We start from the raw sequence: 22,531 nt of genomic DNA, 5'->3' as shown, positions 1-22,531 counted from the left end.
TTCTTGGTTTGCTCCGTCCGTGTCTCATGCTGTGCAGGTAACCTATTGTCGTGCTCCATCCGCTCCGGGGGCTGCGGGAGGAGGGGTCTTTTGGCCATTGGTACAAGCAATTGCTGCGTGTTGGGCGCCGCATTTGCTACACTCATGGGCAAACTTACAGGCTCTACCCCAAGTACATGTCCCGCTATTAAACACTCTGCAGGTTCCTGAGTTAAAGCGCCTAGGTCCGGATCCCTGGCCCCTCCCCCGCCCCCCCCCGAAAGGGCTGTTGGAATGAACGCCTCGGGAACTGGTCCCACTTCTGGGACTGTTCCCACTTCCTGGTGTCAGGTTCGCCTTACTCCTTATACAACGTCTCCCTCTTATTATTACCTGTTTTGCACATATGTTTGATCCAGAGCTGGATATCCATATGATCCCACCCTATGTCAGGGCAGCTAGCCATGATCTTCCTAAATTCCTGGTCATACCAGAACCAACCCATCCCTCCTGACTCCCTTGCCCCTTGCTGAATGGAGTTGGCGTATTCCATCAGTGCCTCACTCTGCGCTGGGTCCTTCTGCACTATGATTGCTGCCAGTATGTTAAACGCTTCAGTCCAGTTCTCAATCGTCCTCTCAGGCCATCGCTGATATCTAACCTTTTTATCATCATCTTTCTTCCCCATCCTCCTTGTGTCTGCACCTGCATCGTCATGCATTAACAGAGTCAAAATATCGATATATTCCCTCCTCCATATCCCCTCTTTTGCAGCTTGCGGTACCTGTCTGGCCAGGGAGCAGCGACCTGCTGGTTTCGTGCCAGGTCTGCTCGGGCCGGCCGGTTGTAACGCCCCTCCTTGCGCCGAGGCGACCCCCCCCAGCACAGGATGAACCAGCCCCGCTGAGCCCACAGCGCCAGTTGCAGCGCCCTTTGCCGAACTGTCCGCGGCAGGCACTTGACCGGCAATCTGCGGGATGATGGGGTTGACACTCTGAGGGGTGCTGGGGACGACACTCTGAGGGATGATAGGTGTAACACTCTGAAGGGTGATGGGGGCGACACTGGGGATGACACACTGAGGGATGACGGGTGTAACACTCTGAGGGATGCTGGGAGCGACACTCTGCGGGATGACGGGGGTGGCAATCGGCAGCACTGCCGGTGGTGGTGGCAGTGATAGCCCAGCTGGCAGTGACGGCGCAGCTGGCTGTGACCCCGCGACCATAGACATTTGCAAGGCAGCCGTTGTACTCCCTGGGCCGTGCGCCCCTAAATTAGATCCCTGCTGAGCCCATACTTGTGTTACTGGATCAGATGTTATCAGCCCGGGAAGGGCGGCCAGCATTTCTTGTCCCGCTGCCATATCGTCTAAACGTTTTTGAAACAATGCCATTAAACCCATCATATCGTTCATTGTCTTACCCAACTGGGCCAAGTCTGTTATCCCAGCCGCTGTCTCATGCACCACGGCAGGTATTGCAGGTAATTCCACGAGCCCCACGGCAGGAAGGGATGGCGGCACCTGATGAATGCTTTGTGCTGGCCTCACCGCAAGGGGGGGTGGCGACACCCGACGGTTGCCTCGTGCTGGCACGGCCGGGAATTCCTTGCGGGTGTTTTTTCGCTTACGAGAGGACCTTTGCGTCCCCTCTCCAGATGTGCTCGGGGCGTCCTCGGGTGTGCCTGGATGTCCGGCGTCCTCTAGTCTACGCGCCTCGATGAAACCCTGTGCCCATGCGGGCCCTTTGAACTGCGCGACTGCCAGAAATTCTGCCCACAGCCCATCTTGCGGCAACGCGGCGCTGCGGGTGCTCATTGCAGTGGCTTCTGCCCCTTCGGGTTCCAAAGGATGAGAAAATACATGAGGTTGTGCTACGCCTTGCTGCGTCACTTTGCCCAACCTGTGATATCCTGCCACTCCTAGCAGAATCTGCTGGCAAACGCGTATGTTCTGCTGGCAAATGCCTACCCCCGTTCAAGACCACCAACCGTCGCACGCGCCCCATGAATTACCTGTTGATATAGTTCCAATCCTATCCACTGCCAGTCCTCGTAACGCGTCCCCGATCGTAATCTGTAAAACAACACCGCGTTACTCAATGTACAAACTGTATTCATGACACTGCGTTGCTCCATGATGCAAATTGCATCTCATGATCAAAACGCTGTCGCAGGCCCCTGAATGATCCCATTCCTACTGGATACATTGGTACCCGGGTCGGTTTGTGTTACGTTATATTACTCGCGCCCTTGAATTACCTGCTTATCTACTCCCTAATCCTTGGAGCTGCTAGTCCTTGCGATAAGTTCCAAGCGCGATCTGAAAGAACAACGTAAATTTTACTCGTCGCGTACACTCTAGTTTGTGTTCCAACTGCCTCGCACCTTTACTCAACTGACAATGCTGTTTCATTCCTAGAATACGATTTCCTTAAGAGTTACCTAAAATTCGATTTCTTTAAAATATAACCCACGTGTTTGTATACAAACCAATATAAATTACAAATCCCTCATGTCTTCGTTTACATTACTCCCGTTGTTCACGGGCTACCTGTCCCATATTGCGTGAAAGGAGGACGCGCTGGCCTGGGCAGCCAAACCGCTAATGTTGATGCGGCATTCTCCGCTTGGTTTGTCTTCGTGCATATTAACCAGGCGCACAAATCGCGACGCATTAATACTATCTATTCCTCATGCCGGTCTCCTAGATGCCACGACTTGAGGTCCCTAACCACAGAAGCGAGGCGGTAACCCTAGTTAACCCCATTAAAAGCGCCGCAGAGAAAGTCAGTTACTTTTGCCCAGGGACATGCGCATTCACAACCGTATTGTCCTATGAACACGCTGACTTCTCAAAACTTGTGGCCCTGGTCTACCTTCAGGCGGATGACGCAATATACTTGGGGAAGAAAACTAAGTTCCTAGCACCGCCTTGCTCAGTTACTTTTGGAAAAAATTGCACTAAGTTCATTGCACTGCCTTGCTCAGTTACTTTGGAAGAACTGCACTAAGTTCATTGAACTGCCTTGATGGATGCAGGCGGTGTGGTACTAAAATAATCCTAAATCCTTCCGCCACTTGTTCCCTTGTAAAGCGCTCAGACACGTTCGGGTGAATGTAAGGCGCTCTGACACCTTCGGGTAATGTTCGCGCTATACTAACATCGCATTAAATAGATTAATAGCAACTCTAAACCTTATGTGTTGCAATGGTTTATGTAAAGCGTTCTTACACCTTCGGGTAATGTCACGCTATACCAATAGTCGCATCAATAGATTATAAACCTAACTCCTTATGTATTGCACTTCTTTTTTCGTAAAGCGCTCTGCACATTCGGGTCGCGTGTAAAGCGCTCTGACACACTCGATTAACGTTCGCGCTAGACTGAAACGCATTAAATGGATTACTACAAAACCTAAATCCTATGGATTGCAATGGTTCTTTGTAGAACGCTCCGACACATTGGGTAATGTTCGCGCTATACTATCCTCGCGCTATACTAAAATCGCATTCAGTAGATTAATATCCTCTAAATCCTTATGTATTGCAATCTTTCTGTAAAGCGTTCTGACACCTTCGGGTAATGTTCGCGCTATACTAAAATTCGCATAATATGTTGACGTCAAAACCCAAAACCTTCTGTATGCAATGGTTTTTGTAAAGCGCTCTGACCCATTCGGGTACGTGTAGAGTGCTCAGGCACATTCGGGTAACGTTCGCGCTATACTAAAATCGCGTTAGTTTAATTAATGCCCAGCCTAAATCCTTATGTCTTGCAATTGTTCTTCGTAAAAAGCTCCGACACATTCGGGTAATGTTCGTGCTATACTCAAATCGCATTATATACATTCATATCAAACTAAAATCTTCCGTATTGCAATGGTTCTTTTGGAAAGCGCTCTGACATCTTCGAGTAATGTTCGCGCTACATAACATCGCATTAACTAATTTCATATAAAAAACCCGCATCGTATCCTAGTCTGTCAAACATCCTCGTCTGTCTCCTCATACGAGTGGAAGGGTGCTTTACGAACGAATAAATGCAATCAACTAGAGAGAAAGGGTCAGAAGGACACTCTTAAACCCCTCAATAACAATAGTAAACATCAACAGCTTTACTACAATTCCAAGAATGCGTAGATACTGCCCAAAGGGTAAATTTTCCCGCAGTGGGCGAGGATGGAAGCTTGAAAAATGGAGCAAGTTGTTTTTGCTCGTTGGCTTATAATAGGTTTTGCTGGTGAGATGATCATTTTCCCTGGTTAAAGTCACATCAAGAAAAACTATGGAAAGAGGATCATAATGATGGGTAAAACGTAAGTGGGGGTCACACGTATTGACCCAGTCAAAAAAGGAGAGGAGACTTTCCTCTGACCCCTTCCAAATTAAAAGCACATCATCAATGTACCTCTGCCACAGGATAACATTGAGAGTGTATGGGTTGGTTGATGCCAGGATGTGGGTCTTCTCAAAATTGTACACATATAGCCCTGCAATGCTAGGAGCAAAAGTGCTGCCCATAAATGTCCCCGTCTTCTGCAGATGATGGTGTCTTCATATTGGAAAAAATTGCGTTTCAGGGCTAAGGTGGCACATTCGATGACAAAGGTTCTGGAGGTGGTGTAGTTCCAATCTGTCTGTTCCAGGGCATCTGCCAGGACTTTGAGTGTAGCGTCCTGTGGGATGCACGTGTATAAACTTTCGATGTCTAATGAGACCAAGAAGCATGGCTCTTCTGGCAGCTTCACAGTCAAAAGCATAGCCAGAAGGCTCTTTGTGTCCTTGATGTAGGTGCTGGTGGATTGCACCAACGGTTTAAAAAAGAAATCACAATATTTAGAGAGTGGCTCCAAAAGTGAGCCAATCCCGGACACAATGGGCCTCCCTGGTGGTGGAACCCGATTTTTATGGGTTTTAGGGAGTGTGTAAAAATACGGGATTTTTTCATCAGACATATAGTCCGCTATCTTCTCACTGGTTTTAACAGAGCTAGAACTACCCTCGCAATAAAGTTTTGGTCGAGGAGTAGTCCATGCCCTTTTTAAACTCACAACCTTTATCACACTTTGGAACTTTTTCCTTTTACAAAAAAAGAACCCAATGAAGATAATGGCTACCGACATTTGTGGGTGCCTGAGGGTTCTTTTCTTTTCACGTTGCATGTTCAACTGACCTACCCCTACGTGTTTCTCCTACTTGTCTTGGTGGTATGAACTGTCATTACTCCTTGATCTAGTCTTCCTTTATTGATGCGGCCACTCTTTTGTTGATGTTTACTACTGCTTTACGAACGACACACACAAAGCCTGCCGAGGCTCCCCAGAAGGTTGTGGCCCCTCCCAGAACAGCCACGCAATGTATAGCGCGTCTATTGCCCTATGAGCCCTGCTAGAACATCCTATCGATTACGGCCCGCACTAGTTAAAGAGCGCTCCCGAAGGCCCGCACGAATAACCCCGCCCGGCAATGCCGCTTGGCCGGTAATGGCAGTCGAATCTGGGAAACGCGTGGCCGGCAATGGCGGCCAGATATGGTGGCCGGCCATGGCGGCCGGATATGGCCAACGCGTGGCCAGCAATGGCGGCGGGATCCGGCCCCAACCCAGCACGGCCTGGCGGCCTTCTGCCAACGTATGGGCCCCCCTGCTCCCAGCTTTTTGGTCTAGGCCCAAGCGCCCGAAAGTCACACTCCGCTCACATGGTGGTGACCCGGACCATCAGAATCAAAGTCACACATTATCTCGGTGCGCCACCTCTCTCGGTACACGGAGCTCCGCCATTGTCACGGAGCTCCCCCTCGTAACTGAAGCCACGCACATGGAATAAAAGCGAGCCACAGCGCGCAGTTCTACCGAATCTGTGCCTCATTTAAAGTAACGTTTCCCTGACTTCGGCCCACTTCTAATGCTCCATGTATCAGTTTAGTCGTAATGCGAGGGGCTCTGACTCTTTTCAGGTAGAGCCGTGCTATATAAAGTGCACAATTAAGTAAATACATGCTCACTTCCTGCCGCGACTCTTCTGCCGTGTATCTCCTTCAACACACGCTCCGCCATTGTCAGGGGGCTCCTCTCATAACTGAAACCCAGCATCTAACTTCCGTGCTCGCTCGCACGGGCCTCAAAACCACACCATTTTGCTTGGGGCCGTTTAACATAGGTTTACATGATAACCTCAGTGACCGCTCGCACGGGCCCTTAAACACGGTTTGCTGACGGGTTTAAAATTTGTTTACCTGGGTAAATTTCCGGTAACCCGGTCAGCGTCCCTAAACTGGATACTCCCTCCTAACTTTGGTAAACCTAACCTAACTTCTCCCGGCTGACGATCCCAACCCCCGCTCCGCCTAGCCCGCGACCAGCAACCACCAGCCCCCCCCCGTGGTCGATACCACAGGGCCCCATCAACCTGGTCATATCCAGGGACCGGGCCGGGGGGAGGCTAATTGGAAGCCACATACCTTGAATTCCGACGAACACGACGCGAGGTAAACAGCGCAGAGCTGAAGGGACGCCTGGCGGGAGAGAGAGGCCGAGCGCAGTTGCTACGCCGCTAAATACCAAAAGGACGCCCCCTTCTCACAGGTGAGCCCTCCCTATTGGTTGTTTGGGTAGGGAGGTCGCTCAGGGGCAGGGGTCTGCTCTGAGGGCTGCTCTGCTCGCCCATCGTGTGGGACTAGGCCGCTGTCCCGCCCATGCTCCCCTGCGTGTCGCGCGGTCAGCGGCAGAGTGTAGAGTACCTAAATTATTTTTGACTATTAGTAATCACTCAGGGCCAGTGTTGATAATGTCCATCTTTAGTGTGTCATTCTCCCAGATTCATGATTATTTTGCTAAACAAGTGCTTGTTGGCCATAGGACTCAGCACTCTTTACTCTTACTAATCAGCGGTAAAGTGCTTTCCCTTTTATACATCTAATGGGCTACAGCACTCATTGTGCCACCCACTAAAGTAGCACTGCAAAACATGTCTTCTGGACTGCCATTGCAGATTGGGTGTGCAGTTTGAAAGTTGATATTTCGACTGGACAAAACAAACATTTTGGGGGGGCGTGGCCTGAGCCGCCAGAAGATGGCTGCTTTCACCCGAGGCTCCGTGATTCGAGCAGGACCCTTGCCACAAACGGAGTAGCTTTTATCAATTTCCGTGGGGGCATGGACTGAGCCCATTTATGCAGTAGGTGCGGGGGCACAGGTAGCTGGGTTTTTTCACTTCTGCTATCTATTTCTTGCCTGTTTTCCCCTGCGCTGTAAATCTCATTTTCATTCTCGGTTGAGCCCGCCATTTTGTTTTTCAGCGGGACCCAATCTCCTCGGGCAGCTTCCCCTGTTCTGCTGCGGTGTGTTTTCTCAGACACCGCCGCTGATTGTCTTGGAGTGTTTCTCTTGGAGTGTTCTCTTCTTTGATTGAACTCTTGAAGTAATGCCCTTTTTGCTCACGTTTTGACTACAAGATACTTTCATTGTGCAGCTAGAAGTCCTCTGCGCTGCTTTATCTGGATGAAAGCCTGTCAGCAACGCTGTTCTCCTTAAAACCACCTTATTTGGCCTATAGCCCCTTGCAGATGAGCCTTCTTTAGGAACTTGACCACGAAGCTCATATATTCCTCGCCTGTCTACTCCCCCATATGCTACCTTGATTAACATGCACTCCCTACTGCAGTATGTACTTGTCTGCCCCCTCCTTGTGAGACATTTCTATTGACTTTATATATACTGCATATGGAACTGGTTGTATTTGCCCAGCTGCTTTCATCTAAAGATATAATTGACACTGTGCCTCATATTTTTTTTTCTCTGCTCTCCACATCATTCTCCCCTCCTGGTGGATGGACTAAGCCTCATTTTTCTTGTGCACTCTCTATTGGTTAGTCACTGTCTGCCAGTGTACGGTGGTGGCCACGTCGGAGTCTGGGTAACGGGCATTGTATTTTTTCCTTGCTGTTGTGCTGGTAGGGTCAGGCATAATAATTAAGCACTTGTCTTTGCAAAAACCTTCATAGCCGCTTGTGAGATTCACGCAGTTGTCCCTATACACAATATTTCTTTGAGGAGCCACCTTATTTCAATTTCTTATCTTATATGGAGTCCTCTTCTGACCGGAAAATTACCTCAGCAAATATGTCTTCCTCTCGCAAGGAATCTGGTCTTGCTGCTCCTCACAAACGTCATAAGAAGGAACCCAACTCGCCTACTAAGTCACCTCTTCCTATAACAATGGGGGATCTTATGGAAGAGATCAGATTGCTTAAGCCTTTCATCATTGAAACAAATGCTACCCGTCAGAAGTTGGATGAGAAAGGGTCTAATTTAGACTCCAGAATGTCTGCTGTAAAACAGAGGATTAGTGATACTGAGGACCTGGTACCTCAAGTCTCAGCTAAGAGACTTGAGGTACCAGGTCCAAAGAGAATGCTTTCCTTAAGAATTTCTTTCCCTTTGTCCTGCTCTTTGCTCCTTGAATGCCAGATACGGTCTAGATCATCCTTGCTTCTTTAAGCTTACATACAAAGAGAAGTCCTACTTTTTCTAGCATCCTAAAGACTTAAGACGATTCATATCTCGCGATAAAGGAGATGATATGGATTTTGGAGAGCCTTGATTAACCATGTTAACTTTGCCTTCTGCTTTGTATTCTGCAGTCAATGTTTATATTATCATAGCTTAATGATGCTTTTCTTTTAGGATGCTCCTGATTAAGGTTCATTTGTTATTCTGTCTGACCATTACAGTTTGTTAACCCTCTCAAAAGCTTTTTCATGTTGATGTTCTTCTTTGTTTCTTTTTTCCACAGATGTTTCTCTTCCTGTGTTGATCCAATTCCCTGATGTTCCCTTCATCCCCTCCTTTCTACCTCACTCCTTATGTTTCCGGGTTACCCCTCATGTTTGGTAAGTGCTCATTAATTCATTTGCTTACTTGGTAGCTGTTGTTTGCCTGTGTCACGTTCACTGCTTTCTGTCTATCTCATTGCTGCTCTCTTAATTGGTTATCTTATATTACGCTCCTTCCTTCTTATCTATTTTCTTTCTATCTAGTGGGTTCAGTTTTCTCGGATGTCTCTGTTGGATCTGCCGTCTGTTTCTCTCGCTGTTTCCCGCCTCCCCATGTTACTTTCTTTACTCTGGATACTTATTCTGTTCCTAATGACTGAAGTCTCCCGGCTTCCTGTCAACTGTTCTTTTTCTAACACCTACTTCTTCTTCTTTTTCTATTCTCCCTTTCTCCTCCTTGTTAATTTTCTTTTTCTTTCTTTCTTTCTTTCTCCCCTTTTCATTATCTGGTCATATATCTTCTTACTGCAGCGTTTCCTCATTATTTCCTATTCCTATCTTCTTTCATGCAATCCTTATCTCTTTCCTCTCTCATATTCTTTTTCTTGATTATTGGCTTGATTTTCAATATATTAACTTTAAAGTTTTTGGTTGTTTGCAATTTGACTGTATATTTTTATTGAATTTTGTAATATTTTTGTTAGTATTAATGCCCTTGCTGCCCTGCAATGCCTGATAATATTCGGTTTATCTCATGGAATGTCAAGGGTTTCCGCAACCCAGTTGAAAAAACAACGGGTACTTACCCATCTTTCCAAACTCCAATGTAAAATTGCTATGTTACAAGAAACTCACCGTAATGACAATGATGGTAATTCTCTTAAAAAACAATGGGTAGGTCATGTCTATAATTCCCCATCTAAAGATAGGAAAAATGGAGTGGTAATACTTTTTCATAAATCCTTATCCCTTACGATAGAAAAGGAGGACGTAGATGGGCGCTGGGTTCTCCTTCATACTCTTATTAATGGATCCCATGTTTCTCTGCCTAACATTTATTGCTCTACTGGCGTTGACTCACAATTCTGGCAATCAAGTCACATATTCTACATACATGCTCTCACTCTAATCTCATAGTGGGCGGAGATTGCAATCAGGTTATGGACCCTTTTACGGATCGGAAATCCTCTTCTAGATATATTCCTAAAAAAAGGCAAAAAACTTTTGTTGGGACTATTCGTGCAAGGGGTTTGGTTCACGCCTGGAGAATATATAATCCTGATAGTTTAGAATATACATTTTATTCTCCCACACATAACTCTACCTCTAGATTTGATTATCTTTTCTCAAGCCCACATCTTCAACCTAATCTACTGCATGCAGAGATTGGTTCCATCTCATATCTGATCATGCATTGATTAGCTTAGCTCTTCCTTTCTTACCTTCTAAGTCTTGTCTCTGGCGCTTTAATAATTACCTTCTTAAAGATTAATCTTTTCTTGGACGCTTTAAAGACGCTGTATCCAAATTTTTTCTCCGTAATACTAGTCCAGATCAGCCCTTCCATGCGGTCTGGGATGCCTTCAAGGCAACTGCCAGAGGCTTTATTATAGATTATGTAGCTAGTAAAAGAAAACAGTATTGTAAAGAATCAGCTGCCCTGCTCTCTTCTATTAAAAGATTGGTACATGCATATTTTAAACCTTTGATCCAGGAAAAATTTGACTTTAATAAAAAATCTACGGAAGAGGCCTCGGGGACACAAAAATAACTCTAAATTCAACGGTGGTCGCAATCGAGCAGTTAAACTATTGGAGAATTACATGAAGGTTAAATCCCAAACATCCAGAGTAGTCAAAATAATAGATGATCATGACATTCCTCGTTTTAAAGATGAAGAAATATTGAAATGCTTTACGGATTTTTATAAAACCCTTTATACTCCTGAATCTTCTCCTTCGGATATAGATTTGGACTCTTTCTTCAAGTCACTACCTTTCTGTTCTTCCCCTCCTCCTGATTGTACTGTCTTGGAAAAAGACATTTCTCTTTCTGAGATCAAGTCTGCTGATAGGCCCCTGGCCCTGACGGTCTCACTGCAGAGTTCTATTCGTGTTTTTCTTCCATCCTTCTGCTCCATCTGTTATCTCTCTTTCAACATTTTGCCCTCAATGGCAAGGCTCGGGGCTCTTTTCTTGAGACTAAGATTTGTTTAATTTCTAAAATAGATAAAGATAAGTCCCAGTGTTCCAACTATCGTCCCATATCATTGATCAATCTTGATTGCATGCTATTTGCCAAGGTGTTCGCCCTACGTATTAATTAGGTACTTCCTGATATGATTGGTTCAGAGCAAACAGGATTTGTTAAGGGAAGGACCATTGCTGACCGTTCTAGAACTTTTCTAAATATTATACATCTCGCATCTAAAAGCTTCTCTCCCATTGCTGCCTTAACCCTCGACGCGGAAAAAGCTTTTGACCGCGTTCATTGGCTTTTCATGATGCGGGCCCGTAAATGGCATGGTTTTGGTCCTTCTGTCTCTTATCAACTTGTTATATTCCTCTCAAACCACTTCAGTTTTTGTTAATGACTCTCAATCCTCTTATTTTCCTTTACAAAGGGGTACTTGTCAGGGATGTCCCCTTTCCCCGTTACTTTTTATCCTTTCTCTTGCGCCCTTCCTTCATTCTTTACGACACTCCTCCACCGTCCGAGGCCTTCAACATAAAACTGTTGGGATTAAATTCACCGCTTACGCAGATGACATTATGTTATATGTTTATGATCCTTCTACTTCTATGCCCGCTTTCACCGAACTTCTTTCATCCTATGCAGCCGTGTCTGGTTATAAGTTAAACTTTTCCAAATCTGAAGTGCTCCCTTTAAATAAGTATTGCTTAAGAAGCATGTTTGAAGGAATTTACTTTAAATGGACTACCAGTAGCATTACTTGCTTGTGATTAAGTATTCTTCTTCCATTGCACAAAGATTCAGTCCAATTTGGATGAGGTTCTTTTAAAAATAAACAATATGATAGCTAGATGGTCCCCCCTATTTATGTTGTGGTGGGGTAGATTAGACACCATTAAAATGATGATGCTCCGAATTATCAACTTTTAATTGTCTGTGCTACAGGTGAAACTTCCAATTAATTTTTTCAAAACCCTAAAACAATTTTGAGTACATTTCTTTGGAAGGGATGGAAGGCTTGCATATCTTTAGCAAATCTCTCTGCCCTAAGGATCGCAAAGGTGTCCATTTTCCTAATTTCAGGCAATATCATTCCTCCTTTTTGATTCGCCAGGCGCTACCGTACTTATCCCCTACTGGAGGACCCTTTTTTTCTTTCTGCCACAATTTGTAGGAATCTTTGCTTTCCCCTTTTCCTTTTTCTTTGATAGCCAGTTTTGCTCACCCTCCTCGTTCTTTTAATTGCCAGACGATTTCAAAATTAATTTCAACGTTTTTTCTTAATAAGGGCAAATGCCACAGCCTGTTACAAATATTTTTAGACTCACCTCTCTGGCATAATAAATGTATTAAGCTGTCAAACTGTACTATTTTTAGGAGAACATGGGCTGCCAAAGGGATCTTCCAGGTTAAGCATTTATCACATGACTCTCGATTTCTTTCCCTACCAGAGATTCAGTCCACCTTTGACCTACCCGCTTCTTCTTTATCAAGATACAACTCTTTACGATCACTCCCGACTGATCAATTTGTCCTTCTTTCCAGATGTCCCCTTCCTTCTCCGGAATCCCTATTCAAGCCTTTACCCACTTCTCCTACTATTAGAGCCTCCCATGTATACAAATACCTCAATTTCTCTTCGCCCAACCGCCCCAAAAGTAAAGTTGAGCTCCTATGGGAATCTGACTTGCAGCACACCCTCTCAGTGCACACATGAAACTCCATCTGGACACACATACATCACACCTCATGCACTTCTAGTACCACTCAGACTCTCTATTATTTTTATCAAAGATTATTTTTAACTCCATTTTCTCTTTCAAAGTACAACTCGCCCCTATCGCCGAATTGTGGGACATTTCATACTACCCCTGGTTCTTTCATGCATTCCTTTTTTCTTTGCCTCAATATTGATCAATTTTGGTCCAGAGATTGAGTGTCAATATCCTCCATTTGTTCTATTAATTTGCCCTTTGACATTTATTCCATATTTTTGGGCAGCAATTCTGCCAATTGTTTTGGATCTCGCAAAGTGGGCTGATTCGTAGACTTGTTAATATCTATTGCCTTTCAGGTAATCACCTCTAATTGGAAGGACGCTTCTAAAGTTTCTTTCTCAGCCTGGTGGAACCTCCTTTGTAACCATCTTAGATTGGATAGAGCTTCCACCAAAAAACTTCTCAACAACTTATTTGTAAAGAAGCCTTCTGGTATCCACTTACCAATTATCCATCCTCATCTGTACTACGCAATCAAGACAGTTCCTTTGTTTACCAGCCACCTTGAGTATTTTATTCTTTTCTGTTATTATGAATGTTTGTATCAGTCAGATGCACAGCCATTATTCTGTTTTTAGAAATCATTATGAATATTATTACAATGTTGTACTTTCAATATAATATTAAATGAAGATACTAATATATCTCCTTTTTTGTTCTCTCTTTCTTTTCCTTTTTTTCCTCCTCCTTTCTTTTACTACTTCTTTAATTTCCTTTTTCTTTTTCTCTCCTTTTCCTGGCTTTTCCCCTTTCCTGAAAAATTGTAAAATGCCATTTTATTTCTCAGTACAATTTTCTATTATAACCTGTGTTTGCCAGAATACTTATATACTAGTGATAGATTTCTTATGCCCTTTATTCTGCTAACTCATATATTCAATCTACTATTTATTAGCTACTTTACATCTAAATGTTATTATATATGTTTCTAAAATATTTCAATAAAGCTCTTTAAACATAAAAAACAAACATTTTGCCAGGGCTAAACTTTCCTATTTATTACTTAACATTACTCCAAAGGTAGGCCCTAAATGCCCGTAGGTCAGGGTGCTTGATATTTAAAAAGCAGGACATTTATATATTATGTCTTTTATCTCCTGACAGTGAAAAAAACCTGAAAAGTCATTTTTTTCACTGTAGCAAGAGACTAGTGTTAGACCGATCAGCCTTACAGTGTTCTTCTCCCCAACTTTTGCCTTCCTACTGCATTTTTTTCTGGCAAAGTATTGGTGGTCTTTGGACTTTGATCTCTTTATCCCTGGTAATCAGTGCTAAAGGGAATGTGCTCTCCCCTCTAAACATGGTAATTTTGGCTTATACCCAAATGGCATATTTAATTTACTTATAAGTTCCTGGTAAAGTGGTCCTATAAGTGTCCGGACCTGCAAATTAAATGCTACTGGTGAGCCTGCAGCACTGATTGTGGAACCCAATTAAGTTTCCATTTAAACTTGTCTCAGCCGTGTCATTACATAGTCTGCATGTGTAATTTGAGCTGTAATTTTGACCTGGTAAAGTGCACCCTAGGGTAGCCCTGGTTAACCCAGAGGGCAGGGTGCAATGTATGTATTATCATTATTCTTCCCTTGGTTTGTTCCTCACCCCACCCTCCTACTTCCCATGGAATGTTCCTTGCAACTGTCATATGTAGGATTCAATGACAAGCTCACAGATGAATGGAAAATGTGATGGTGTATGACATTCATAAAGGAATGGTCTCATTAATACAACAGAGTCTTCCTTTTAACAGTACGTCAAAAGCAGTACATGTACTTTTAAGTTTTGCATGCTCTGGTAGTAAAAAACTCTTTAATTTGTTTTCCACAACTGAAAGTGGTATATCAATAATAGGATAACATTGGGATTATCTTATTACATTTCATAAGTGTTATTTCCAAATGGAAAAATATGACTGTTTCAAGTTTGGTGTCTCTTGAACCTTAAGTTAAAATCCTAATTTATTGTGGAGTCGGATTTAAAATTACAATTATGAAAATGCCACTTTTAGCAAGTTTGCATTTTTTTGCCTTAGCCGTTTGGTTCCTGCAGCCTGGTCACATAACACAGGGTGTAGTTGGCAGTGGGCAATCAAGCTGAGCTTTGTAATCCTTCTAGATAGCCACACACAGTGGGATCTTAGATGTGACTGAATGGGCCATCACTGAGATGGGAGGGAGGAGCTGGCCCCAGCTAAACTTAGACCTAAATAGGCTGTGTTCTGTCTCCACACAAAGGGCTGCATACCCTATGCAATTAGGTTCGAGCGAGATCAGGGAATACTGGACATCTTTGCACTTCAAAGGGATGCCTTTTGGAAGATTCTTCCCACTTCAAAGGCACACCTTTGTATAAAAGAAGGACCTGCATCACTTGTACCCAAAACCCAGAGTAAGTCCAAGGGCTAGTTGGCTGGCCTCTTGAACTGAAGCCTTAGGGACACAACAGGCTTCCAACCACTTAGCTCCTGCACCTGGACTCTGCCATCTGTGAGTCAATCCTACCAAGAGGTGCCACCCCAGTTCTGGACCCTTGGAAGTAAGCCCAGTGGAACCGATGCATCTTTTCTTATGAGCGACGCATCTCCGAGCAGAACAGGGGCATCTCCTCAGCTGAACAGTGCATCCCTGAGCAGTACTGATGCATCACTGCTGATGCATGGGATGGAATAGTCGCGTCAACCACTGCCGCCTTCAGTACTGACCCATCGCCCCAGTGGTGTTATACAACCCCAGCCCTCACATATCTCGTCAATGACAGCCCCGAAAATGACAATGGACTCCGCATTGCAGCCTTGTATGTCTACAGAACCAAAGCATCACCAGGTGCGCAGAGCATACCCAAAGCTAGACTTTGCATAGCAAGCCTCAACGATGGGCTCCTTAACAACATCGCAACAGGACCTCTCAACACAGCCCTGCCACATCTCAGACCCAACACATTGCTTCGGATATGCGGCACATCTACAACACAGATCAATGCACTACTTTTCAACCAGAATTTATGGTACTCTGTTTAGTGGGCCTAACTCGATCACTGTAGCAGGCCCGCGCTCCATGACAGTTGACTTGAACTCATGACTTTGTCCTGGTCCGACACTACCAGATATCTCCAGCTGGCACTTTTTTGTTTTTGGGTGCTATTTTCACTACAAACTTTAAAATTCAATATATCCAGTTCTACCAGTTGGATTTTTATCCCTTTGGTCTTGTTTTATTTATTAAACATCACTCTCTTCGTACTAATCCTGTTGTGGACTCCTTTTGTGGTGATTTTCACTGTATAACTGTTGCACAAATACTTTACAAATTTCCTTTAAGTTAAGCCTGACTGCTCTGTGTCAAGCTATCATGGGGTGAGCACAGGTTAGTTTGGGATGTGTTTGTGCCTTACCCTAACAAGGGTTGTGGTTGCAACTTGACCAGCGCTTACACCCCAGTCAACCAATAACACAATTTCTTACAACTGGTTTACACTATTACCTTCCAAAATATCTAACTCAAGTTGGAAGTAGCTAGAAAAATGGTTGAAGGACTTATTTTAATAGTATTTAAAATCCAACCTAATGGAAATTTAGAAAGTTTCCATGTCCCTGCTGTAGGAAGCTAGGATCCTTCTGCATGGTTACCCCCACGTTTTGCCTGGTGCTTTGCTGGTTTATGACTAGTCTGACTGGAATCCTGCTAATAGGGACCCCAGTCTATCTTATTTCTCCTTAAAGTGTTATGTTAAGTACTTAGATACTTCCCCAGATTGAATACGGGGTACCCTTATAAGTTCCTAGAATATGGTACTCCCTTGTACCCAGGGCATAGGTACCCCAGAGGTCTCCCATGGGCATGTAGCATGCATTATGCCACCAATGAGAGACCCTTCAAAATGGAACTACAGGTCTACCATTACAGCCTGTGTAAGTTGGTGCTTGCACAACTTACTAAAGATATAGGTTTCCTACATCTAAGGGTCACTGCACCTGAACCCTATAAGTCAGGCCTTTGCAATCCTGAAGTAGGGTGCTTGGTGCTTAGTGAGAGGGTGCCCCTGCATGAGCAGGACACCCCTGCAGCCTACAGAGTCCATTCTCCTGGGATGTCAGTGAAGCAGCCATATCAGTATAGTACATGGCATAATTACGTGATGATCATCTCGAAAACGGCTGCAACAAATCCTATCATGTTTGGTATCAAACATGTTGGAATGATTCACCCGCACCTTAAACGGTATGGAAGGTATGATTCCAAGCACTGGAAGAGCCCTCCATTTGGATCACAGTGTTCCCAGTACTAGTCTTCGTGACCCGGACAGCACAAAATGGTTGCTGCTGACCAGAAACACAATTCTGCTCTCCTGCTGCTGAGCCAAGCTCGAGCAGGGGAAGGCAGAACTATAGGTATCCTGTCATAGGAGGGTGTTACCAACTCCCAGACATGATTTAGTGTATTGGGACTGGGTGGGTGCGCTTGCCAGTGAAACAAAGTCTGCATGAGGGGCACAATTTGTGTCCCTGTGCATGGTCCAGTTCAAACCAGTTGTAGGAGCCATTGGCTCCTGCTCTGGCGTGATATTGGACACAGGACATGCAAGTAACCTCCCCCTGTCCAGACCCTCCCCTGGGAGGGTCCCCTGAATCATCCCATCCCTTTCCAAAGGATACTTAAGGGCTTACCTGGGTGTAGGTGCCTAGATTCGTCGTGGGAGAGATTCAGATCAGACACTACTTCTTCTACCACCGTCTGGGCATTCTGGACTTCGTTTGGGCTCGACTTTGTCTCTCTTCTAGTATGCTGCATCGTCTGTGCCTGTGCACCACACAGGATCCTACTAAGGCCTGTGGGCATCAAAGACACCTGAAGGAATCACCCTTGCAGTGTAGTTGTCACTCCCCTGCATTCGCAGGCACTACAACCAAGTCAGCCGGTCTGCTGATCCTGAGCTCCTCTGACTCCCAATGGTCTGCAACACAGGTGGTGATTTTCCACAGCTCCCGAGACCTGCCCGGTCCTCTAGCCAACTTTGAGGCAATATCCCTCATGGGGGCTGCAATAACCAAACCCCTGTGCACCACATCAACTTGCAGTTGCAAGGGCTTGTTGGCTTCCTCCCAAGAAGATCTTCAGGCCCCAACCTTGAGCATCTCCTCGAACGAGAATCTCCAGCCACACTGTCTTGTGTGCATCATATCCTGTATCTTTTGGTGAGCTGCTTGAGGTCCTCTCAAGACTCCAGTACTTTCGGCCTGTGGGTCCATTTGAGCGTCACACTAATTTTTCTGGGTTCCCCTGATTGCTTGAGGCCTGCTTTGACTCCCCTGCTTTTGGTGAGTACCCTGGACCTTGCTGGTCCTGATGTTTCTCCTTTTTTTGATTCCTGCATTGGATGCATGTGACAAGGCTTGTTGGTGCTCTTGCTGGACAACGACCCCTCAGCACTCGACATCCTTCGTGGGACAGCTCGTGTACAGCTCCTGGTCTTCCTCAGCATCGCCTCGTCCTCACAGCTGCAGAGTCAAGGTCATTGTCACCCATCCTGCAACACATAACATCGGAGGGGATTCATCGTCCAAGTCTCGCGGTTACTCCTGAGTGACATAGGCTCTGTCCCCCTGCTTGCAGGTACCTCTCATCAAAAATCCACCTTCAGATCCCACCTGACCCTTTCTCTTCCTTCAGCAGCGGCACTTTCCTGAAGTCCTCTAATGGCTTTGACGGCATTTTCCGACACCACTACAAACGTATGCACCTGGCTTCCCTGGTGTAAGTAACGTGGGTACTAAGGTGTGGGATGGCTCTTCATCCTTCTGTCTTCCATGGGCTTTCCTCAGGGTCCACTGAGAAGGTTCCTTAATCATTAAAAACTCAACTGCGACTTGCACATAGAGTTGTACGGAGCATGCAGTCGTGTTTCCACACTGCACATGCTCCTCGTGGGGTCCCTATCTGCTCATCTTGAGTATCCAGCACTTCTACGTCCTCTCAACCCTGTCTTGATCCAAGTCGTGGTTCTTATACTACTTTCTTAGTATATGGGTTAGTCCTCCCCTGGGGACCACTGTGTAATCTGTGTTATGTACTGTGTTTCTTTGCAAAGTATTGTGTACATTGTGAATATCTCGAGGTAGGAGATATCTAAACGTGTTGGGGGTATTATATAATAAATACATATTTTTATAAATACTTTGTGTGGTACTTTTTCACTTAATGTATACTGTAAGATTGCATTCTGGTAAAACATGCTGTTTGACACTCCTTCTGGACTAAGCCTGAAGGCTGCTCTTCACAGTTACCACTTAGAGAGTTTCCTAATGTTGTGTAAGACCTCTAAATCACCATAAGGATTGTCTGGACTGGTGCAGGGTGCCCACTTTCTTTAGTAGACATCATATACCAGGCCAGCTTCTCACAGACTATATGTTCAATTTGTGTGATTTGTAATAATATATCCGTGTAGTACCCCTGAATTGTAGGACCACCATCAAGTCCTGAGAAAGGGCTCCATGAATTGCTATTAAGGGGACCGAAACATTGGCACAATATGAGCTCTTGAGGGCGGTACTAAATCTGGATGAAGGAGGACATTCAATCTCTATTCTGCAAAATCATCCGGGCTTGACTTACAGGACACTCTATCCTTTAGCCATTGACATACTTTCCTTTCTTTAGATATATTTGTTTAACTTTGTTCCTTTGTGTTATATCTTGTATTTATATTTTTTAGAAGGAAGTGGTGACGGGGTTCAGTTGTCCCACCGTAAAGAGGACATACATTGGGTACTGGTATATTAAAACTTTGTTCTACAATAAAGTACTGAATAAAACAAATATTTGTCTCTTATGTTGCAAAGTTAAATAATCAATGTATTTAATGCATGAGGGGCACACTGTTTGTTTGATAGTGGGCCAGTTTCTCCAGCCCCTTGTGAGGATGTCCTTCAGGGTACACCCCAGTGGTGATGCATCATTACACGCTCGACCCATCCACTCTGCCACCAACAACGTCACCTTCAGCCACACCACCGAACTCCACTGGACCGACCATCGCTGCGTCCACTTCACCTTCAAGAAACCCACCTCGCACTACCACCCGCAACTACTCCCCTACCGCAGCTGGAACAAGTCACCTAGGACCAGCTCATCACCACCCTTGCCTGGAACCTACCAACGGACACCACTGACACCGAAACCGCCGCCCAAAACCTCAGGCAATGGATCGAGGACAGCGCCAACACCCTCGCCCGATCAAAAAACCCTCAAACAGACGCACTGACAGAAAAGCCAGCTGGTTCACCACCGACCTCCAGGAATGCAAGCAGACCTACTGTAGACTCAAGAAAAAGTGGCGCCACAAACGGAGTCCGGACAACGTTGCTGCCCTCAAGAACGCCAACAGCAAGCACCACCAACTCATTTGAGCCACTAACAGAACCTCCTTCAAGGAACGCGTCTACAACAACGCACACAACAGCAAAGAGCTCTTCAACGACATCCTGCTGCCACAAGACCTCTGCGACTCCCTAGCCATCTTTTTCCACCGCAAGGTTGCTGAGATCCACAACATCTTCAACACCCAGACCATTCCCTCTACCACCGGCACAGCAGACTCTCCACCCTCCAGCCTCACCAGCCGCCTGCTCTCCTTGACTAACATCGACAACGACAAGACCATCAAGACTATGAACACCCTTCACTCTGGCTCATCATCACATCTTCAACAAAGCAAACCGCATCATCGCACCCCAACTCCGGAAGATCATCAACAACTACTTCGAAACCGCCACCTTCCCGGAAAGCTGGAAGCAGGCCGAGATCAACGCCCTACTCAAAAAACCCACAGCAGACCCTAAGGACCTCAAGAATTTCACGCCCATATCCCAGCTTCTAAGGTCATATCCCTGCTTCTAAGGTCATCAAAAAGATCGTCAACAGGCAACTGACCCAATACCTTGAGGGGAACAACATCCTGGACCCGTCTCAATCCGGTATCCGCAGCAAGCACGGCACAGAAACTGCCCTCATCACTGCCACAGATGACATCAGGACCATACTGTACAATGGCGAAACCACGGCCCTCATCCTCCTGGACCTCTCGGCCGCTTTCGACACTGTCGCACACCCCTACTCGATGCAGGAAAACATGACAAAGACCACCTCCTTCCTCACCGACAGAACCCAGAGGGTGCGCCTCCTCCCATTCCACTCCGAAGCCACCAAGATCATCTATGGGGTACCCCAAGGACCATCTCTCAGCCCTACCCTTTTCAACATCTACATGGCACCGCTCACAAACATCGTCAGTGCGCACACCCTCAACATAGTCTCCTATGCCGACGACACTCAGCTGATCCTCTCCCTCACCAAGAACCCTGCCACCGCCAAAACCAACCTCCACAAAGGAATGAAGGACGTCGCCAACTAGATGCAGAATAGCCACCTGAAACTGAACTCAGACAAGACAGAGGTCCTCATCCTGGGCTCCACCCCCTCCACCTGGGACGACTCCTGGTGGCCATCTGCCCTGGATACGGCCCCCACACCCACCAACCATGCACGCAACCTGTAGATCACCCTGGACTCATTGCTCTCAATGTTCCAGCGAGTCAACGCCGTCTCCTCCTCCTGCTTCAACACCTTCCTCAAGCTCCGCAAGATCTTCAGGTGGATCCCCGCCGGAACCAGAAGGACGGTCACTCAGGCCTTCGTCAGTAGTAGACAGGACTACGGCAACGCCCTCTACGCAGGAACCACAGTTAGGACTCCCAAACAGGTTGATGTATCCCCTCAGATCCCGCAGAGGCAGACAGATAGCTATCGCATTAGGCTCAGTAGTTCAGAACATCTTAATACACTGGCGCACCACCACGCTTCCCTCTATCACGGGCTGGCTACATAGACTGTGGCATGTACTGGGCATGGAGAAACTGTCGCTCACAGTGGCAGGGGATATAGAGCAATTTGACGATCTCTGGCAGCCGTTTCAGTCTCTGCTGCTCACTGAATTCAGGGAACTCACCTGCCCCAAATACCTCCGCCTCTTGAGGCTCACGACACCTGCAGAATCGACCACTTGAATGGATACAGGATTAGTCTCTTTCGCTAAAGAGCGGCCAGGGTAGACGGCAGGGGACAGACCTGCGTACTGGACGAAGCACAGCCACAGCCACAGCCAAACTCCAGAAAAGATACCAGCGCATACAGAGCGCCTCCGCACGCCTCATCCTCGACATACCGCGCCACACCCACAACACCCCCCACCTGAAAGACCTGCACTGACTCCCAGTCAACAAAAGGATCACCTTCAAGCTCCTCACCCATGCCCACAAAGCACTCCACAATGCTGGACCGGCATACCTCAACAAACGTCTAACCTTCTACACCCCGAACCGGCAGCTTCGCTCCGCCGACCTCGCCCACACCACCGTCCCATGCATTCACAGGACCACCGGCAGCAGATTCTTCTCCTACCTAGCCGCCAAGAAATGGAACACCCTGCCCACAGAGCTGTGCCAGACCCAGGACCTGCTGACCTTCAGGAGACTCCACAAAACCTAGCTGTTCGAACAGTAGCTGCACCCCCACACCCCCAGTGCCTTGAGACCCTGCCGGGTCAGTAGTGCGCTCTATAAATATTTGATTGATTGATTGAATGCTTACGGTGGGGGGTCTAACTATTGGACTTTTCTCTCCATTAGACTAAATTATGCACGTTTACATCTCGAACATGCTAGGGCTGCATTAGGCATCACAGATCTGCAGGAATCTCTGGATAAAGCAAAAGCTATCGAGTAGTCAGGTGCATGATCTGTGTGTTAGTGG

The sequence above is a fragment of the Lissotriton helveticus genome, chromosome 3_2, assembly GCF_964261635.1.
Source record: "Lissotriton helveticus chromosome 3_2, aLisHel1.1, whole genome shotgun sequence".
NCBI lineage: Eukaryota > Metazoa > Chordata > Amphibia > Caudata > Salamandridae > Lissotriton > Lissotriton helveticus.
Note: the sequence above shows the minus strand (reverse complement) of the source record.